General features: G+C 35.5%; 1 long non-coding RNA gene across 1 annotated transcript; it reads left to right on the forward strand.

Moving 5' to 3' along the window:
* Positions 1-4,656: 4,656 nt before the first annotated feature.
* LOC123879934 lies at positions 4,657-5,937 on the forward strand. Its single transcript, XR_006799108.1, has 2 exons — positions 4,657-5,219; positions 5,771-5,937. It is a non-coding gene; the product is annotated as an uncharacterized LOC123879934 (long non-coding RNA).
* Positions 5,938-7,020: the final 1,083 nt, after the last annotated feature.

Here is a 7,020-nt window from a genome sequence, read left to right on the forward strand (position 1 = left end):
AAAAGCAAGCTACTGTTTGAAAGTTTTTAGAAAAACCTATTTGAATATGAGTTATTAATTTTGCTAGACAATCGTGACATGAATGTCCTCTTCTAAACCCTAAGGTAAATGGAGAAAACAGATTATTTTTTTCCATATACCATTCAATCCGTCTAGTAATCATCGAATGTAAAATCTTGCAAATACATGATATCAAGGATATAGGTCTAAGCTTTTTATTATTATTACCAGTTGTATTATTCGAATTTGGTTTTGGTATTGGAACCATCAGAATATCACGCCATTGTATCGGTATATTGCCTGTGTTTACTATACAGTTGTACAAATCTAGCAGATAGAGCTTTCCAGCCATTGGCAAGTGATATATCATAGAATACGTGATTCCATCATTACCAGGTGCTGTATCTTTTGCCTTTATGCAATTATATAGCTCTTGCAAAGAAAATGGACTTTCTAACGATACATTTGAAGAAAAATATTCGGGCGCTTTTGTAACTACATAATCAGGGGCGAGATTACATAAAAGCTCAACTTTTTGATCCTGGGATACGTAACACCTTGGTGATCGGAAACCTTTTGTCCAACGTAGACGCTGCCACATGTCAGAGATTGTTGTTTTTTCATTAACACTATCACAATAATTTTGCCAATCTGCTGTTTTTTCTTTTTTAATCGCAATTTTAGCACTCATTATTTTTTCTTCAAGATTTGTCAAATTATCAGGTGTTGGATTTTTACGAAACTGCTTCAGAGCCAATCTACGCTTAGCTACCAATTTTGACAAATCTTGGTTCCAGTATGCCTTAGGCTGGAAGCCTTGCTTTGGATTCTCGCAAGTTTTTACCATAGGAATGAACCTATTAGCTGCATTATTTAACTGATTGATAAAGTTGTCATATAATAACTGAATATCAGAGTGTGTATTGCTGGAAGTGAAATGATATTCTAAATATTTTGTATACGAATCCCAATCAGCTTGTTTAAAGTTCCGTTTTTGTGTCATAATGACTATATCCTTATACTTAAACTTAATTTTAATAAAAAGATGATCGCTTCCCAAACTTTCATTTAAAACTTTCCATTCAAAGCCTAATGCAATATCACTTGATACAAATGTTATGTCAGGGGATGTTTTTTGAACATTATTATTAACATATTTAATTCTAGTGTGATCACCATTATTAAGAGATATATAGCCAGCCTCTAATGCTGCATCATAGATATTTCTGCCCCTTGTATCAGTTTTATAAGACCAATTCGTATGGTGTGCATTAAAATCCCCTGCTATTATACAATTATTAGGAAAAAAAGAAAAAATATCTTCCCAATCAGATGGTGATGTGTTGATCGATGAAGGACAATAAACTAAAATTAGATTCTTAATATCCTGACAATTTAATAACTTTATGCATTTTGTTTCTATACCGGCATTATTAATGTTTAAAGGGCATTCCTGAGTTTTGATTGACTTGTGAATAATAAAAGCAATACCTCCATATGAATCCTCCCTATCCTTTCTAAATATATTATATCCACTAATATTAAAATGAGACTCTGATTCCAACCAAGTCTCACAGACTAAGGCAATATGAATTTTTTCTTGCGATAGCAACAACTCAAACTCGGTACGCTTATTTCTAATGCTTTGCGCATTCCACTGCAACAAATTTAGTACAAAATCTTTTTGACCTTGAGAATAGCTAGCCATTAAATATCGAAGATATTACTTTTTTACAGACAGCGCCACTTTGTACAAAATTAACTATGAATTGCCAAATTTCTTTAACTAACACATTGCCTATTAACTCTAATTTAATTTCCCAACTATTTGTCGACTTAAAAACGTTTGAAATACTTTTAAAAATGTCCATTAAACGTTTACCAAAACTTTTTTCATATCCCTTCTTCTCGTGTCCTTCTGTCTGTTCTTCTTCCCTCTGTTCTGCGTTTCTCCGGAATGACTGTTCAAACGCACTCGACTGTTGCTGATGTGACTGTTCTTCTTTCCTCTTTGTTGTCTTTTGTTTGTCTTGTCTCGGTTTTACTCTTCTTATCTCAGGCTCAGAATGCTGGTTATTTCTTAGATCCTCGTCTTCTCCTGTAGACATATTTGTATGAACCTCAGCTTGCACTACGACATCTCTGTAAGACCTATAATTTTGCGTCTGCGTCTTGTTTTGCTTCTGCATGTCGTCATTTTCATCCTCCGATTCAGAATAAATATGTTGAGATTCCATCTTCTCCGAAAATATTTTTAAGGCACTTCGATAAGTACAGTTCTTCTCGGTCATAATCTCTCTAACTTCTTTTTCCTTCAGATAAGCTGGACATTCTTTATACATTGCCATGTGCTTGCCTTTGCAGTTCACGCACTTAAAATTGACTATCTCACAATTCTCGTGATTACTCCCACATTTTGGGCCGGTAATCTTCTTCATAGGGCAAGACCGAAAAATATGCCCGAATTGCCAGCACCTACTACATTGAGTCACAGGAAATGTATATCTATCCACCTTAAATCTACAGCCAAAACCGAATACATATGCAGGTAGAGTTGGGCTCTTAAATGCTAGGCGTATCGTTTCGGAATTTACCCATACACCCGTATTCGCTAATCTTTTAAGTCTTCTCACTGATACTATTTCAAATTCAGAATTTATATTTTTCAATATTTCTTCATCTGTTTCTTCTAGATCTACCTGTCTAACAATCCCATAAGATAAAACCATCTCATCAGCAGGTTGGACTCTCCATCCCAAGCTTATTAGTTTTTCACACTGCATCAACTCGCTGCCACACTCTCGATTTTCAAAGGAAATTATAGCTTTATAAGGATTTTTGTACACAATTCTACTAATACCCTTAATATTTTCTGATCTCAATAACTTAGCCATACCGAACTGTTTCGGTAACAATTCTTTCGATGTAACGCAGACGGTAAATTCCATACTATCTCCACAACTATTCGAGTTACCCCTAGCATGTCGCTTCGACGCTCGCTGTACTGTAATAAACCCTTCTTCATCCTCCGCTGAATCTTCTTCACGACCTCTCTTTTCCAAACTTCGTTGCTCGCTCTCACTCTGTAAAGGCACCGCCACAACTTGTTGCTCACTCATTATTATTTCTTCCTCAGACATGTCACTACACGTATCACCAAGTCTTTGAGTCTGTATCATAGTTAATCACCATAATATAAAACAATGTAGGTAGACAGTGAAACGATTTCGCTCTATAAAATACGACTGATAATAATGGTTCACGAAACCGTGCGCTCGCGTTGACAGCTCGCGCGCCACTGTTTTAAGTTGTTGAGTGCCACTATTACACTCCGGAGAAAAATAAAGTATAATTTATACCCGTTGAGTGCCACTGTAGCACTCAGGGGAAAATAAAATATAGTTAATACCCGTTGGAGCGCCACTGTAACATATCCAGGTCCTAGGTCTTACAGGAACTCTAGGTGCGTTGCTTGGACCTAGACATGTTAGCAGAATCAGCTCTGTACAGCCAGGGATTTATGTGGAAAAAGTTAATTATTGAATTGAAACCTCGAGTACCTTAGGAATAGTTATTTAATTCTTCTCTTGTTTGTTAGAGCTTTACAATTTATAGTTTACTCGACTAGTTACTGAGACATGAGAGGTATTATACAATCTCAAGGTGCTGTCCGCATTCAACGCACCTTAATTATGATCTTAGGTTACTCGACATAATGCTAAGTTACAATTTTATGAACGGATAAGTCACAATCTAGGGTAAACCATCAATTAATATAAATGTAAACCAAAATACAAAGGTAGTTGAATTAGCTTCACAAAAAAAGTTAATATGTTGGAGAGAATCCACCTTAATATCCTGAAGATTTAGGAAAACACCTGTTCCGAAAAATCAAGCTTCGCTCCGGACGCGCGGCTCATGCAGACTGTGGCCGTGTGTCATACGGACGAGCAGGGTAAAGGATGCAAGAGATTCCTATGGATTACTGGCGGTGCACGCTTCCTCAATCCAAACGTGAAGCGAGCAAAACGCGTGTTAACTCTCAAATTTCAGCGTTATTTTATAACCCAATCATGGTTTTTAAAATTATTAGGTTGTTAAGGGACCATGATGATGATTTTCTTATCAAGTTGTTTAAATTTCAATTAAATTCCATAAAATTCTTAATCACAACAACCCATCAACACGACACGACACACCCATGTCGCCACCTAAAAAGAAAAATGAAATTGCAAATTGGCGACACGCTTATTTCGGGTAGGGGAGCCTTACATCTTTCTAATTAATTTTTGAGAGTAATGATTCACTTACCAAATCGTGATGACCGACACCCACCCGCCGCGTGGTAGAACTTTATCCTAAAACTGTAACAAGGAATCATAAATTCACAACACCATCGAAAAGTGGACGAATTGATCTCGCACGAATAAACTCACACATACCATTTTTCAAAAATCCCAGCCTAAACTAACACATTATCCTTTACGAATTTTAATTACGCCATCCATCTTGCAAGGCGTACGAAAAAAGAAAGAAAAACTGTCACACCAAATTCTTTTTCTTTTTTTTTTTTTTTTTTTTCTGGCCCCAGATTCCTGACCACCTGTCAGTTTTAAAAATAATTCCCTAACTCATGTGAAACTTTTACAAATGTATTTTACAAAGACCTTACATTTACTAACTAGACTGTGTACCAAAAATTTTTGTTAGGCTAAAATGAGATCTATTACATTATCTTAGGGTAGCTATTTCCATTATGATCGGTAGCTATCTAAAAGCGGTCCTGGTGAGAAGGCTTCCGGGGGTAGTGTGTCCTTGTCTGACGTCTTGCCAGCTCAACTAATTTATTGGGTTTGGTAGTAATGGTAGAAAATTTTATATTTAGTATTTTTATGATTTACCAAAACGAACAATCCATAAACTTTGCAACTCAATTTTAATATTTCTACAGTTTATATGAATAATAATTATCTCGTTGTATTTAGAAAATAATCTAATAATACTGAGTAAAAGTAGTACTTAAATGTTTGGGACTGGTAATACTAAATGCAATATGGTGGTTTGTTTACTTGGTTGTTTGGTTGATTTTCGTACTTCGATTTGCGATTGTGTACATTTTCATAATAAACCTGTTTGTTTTTCATGAAAAATGGTGAATTCAAGTTGTGTGACAGGTGCAAAAATGAGTTTTATCCTGGTAGCAGCTTTTCTTTCCACAGGTAAGTAAAAACAACAATCATATTCTTTAGGTTAACCATGAATTATGTGGATCAAAGATTTTTCTAGTTTCGTAGAAGTAGGCAGATACGTCCCGACTGACTTAAATTGGAGATTTATACTAATAATCTACTATTATAATAAAAATGAATCTCTGAAATGTTTGTACGCGCATAGCTTCCGATCGACGGCACCAAATTGGATATTTCATTTTTTATTGTGTTTGTTAGTATCAGGAGATGGTTTTATAAAAAATATTCGAAATTCCCGGGCGAAGCTGGGTCGGGCAGCTAGTTTTTAATATAGAAAAATCTTAGTTCGAAGTTGGAAATACTGTCCGACGAACGGCGAAGCTCTTGACTTGCACACTATTACTTACGGGTCCTAAACATAGCTGGTGTAATGTGGGTGATATTCACCTCTGCATAGGTACACCTTTGGGTAGGTACCTACATAAAAAGGTTACACTATGTTATGTTAACTTAAGTTGACTCGAAGTTTTGTTAGTAACAGAAACTTAATCGTGTTAGTCATCATATTTCTTGTATTGTAGGTTTCCGAAGAATGAAAATCAGAAATTGATGTGGGGAAATGCAGTGCCTGGAAAAATCTCAAAATCGTCTGTTATTTGCAGTGCGCATTTTAAATGTGACGACTTTATTCCTGGTTATATTAGGAAAATGCAATGTATAAAAACAAATCATTAAATAATTATTGCAATTTTAGTCTTTTTTTTCGTCTAGAATATGCATGACGTTCATTTGACATATCAATCATTTAATAATAATATTATATAGCTTTTTTGTACGGACTCAATACGGAGTGAAAAGTTAGTAAGGTTGTTGTCAAATTAACGGTATGTCAGATGATGCCTATTGTACAGAGAAGAAAAAAGTACTTCTGACCCTTATGAGTATGCAATAAGCTCGACCAAAGTTGCCGGCGCACGTGGGTAACGGTGTAACCTGCTTGCTATTTCACCTAACCTAATATTGTGTGAGAAACAGATAGACTCAGTGTAGCGAGTACATGCGTACATAATATTTTCAGTTATTTAGGTGTAAAATAGGAGATTTATTGGAGTTTAGTAAAAAACGAAATGTCATTTTACTGCATCTAGTTAAAAGTCGGAGTATACAAAACAATATGTCCTGTGTTCTGTTTTATCATGGTCACCTAATTAGAAAGGGACACACTACCAACGGGAGCCCTCTCATGCGGACCGGCTTTTTCGCCATGGTGCACAGTCTAGTTAGTAGTGTAAGGTCTTTGGTATTTTATAGATCCTTTTATAAAGAAAAGGCAAATATTTACACAAACGTAAATTAATAATTAGTAATAATAAATAAATTCTTTTATGATGGCTGTTACAAGCATCACACCAAGATGCCGAACTAGTTCCACCCGCTACGCACAGATGTCGCTAGTCGTAAGGAGATCAGTGATTTGAAGTTATATGTTTACTTTTAATATTTATATACAATAAATACCACACGTTACAATACCCCCTCCCCCGGAAAAAAGGTTCAACGAAGGGGAACCGCTCGCTGCCCTCAGCGATCACGATGAAGCACTGAAATTCAAATAAATTCAAAAAAACAAAATATATAACCACTGATACCTAAACAAACAGAAGACTATAATAACTATTCCTATTTACCTTATCTATTCTATTTCTGGGAGTTTTGAAATGTTTTAGGCTAATGTTACTATACTAGTTTTATAACTATGGAATTTAACTATACAACTACAAATTCTGCTATTTATAGGACGATCAGAAGTTGCTTGGACCTTGGCATCATT

The sequence above is a fragment of the Maniola jurtina genome, chromosome W (assembly GCF_905333055.1).
Source record: "Maniola jurtina chromosome W, ilManJurt1.1, whole genome shotgun sequence".
NCBI classification, from domain to species: domain Eukaryota; kingdom Metazoa; phylum Arthropoda; class Insecta; order Lepidoptera; family Nymphalidae; genus Maniola; species Maniola jurtina.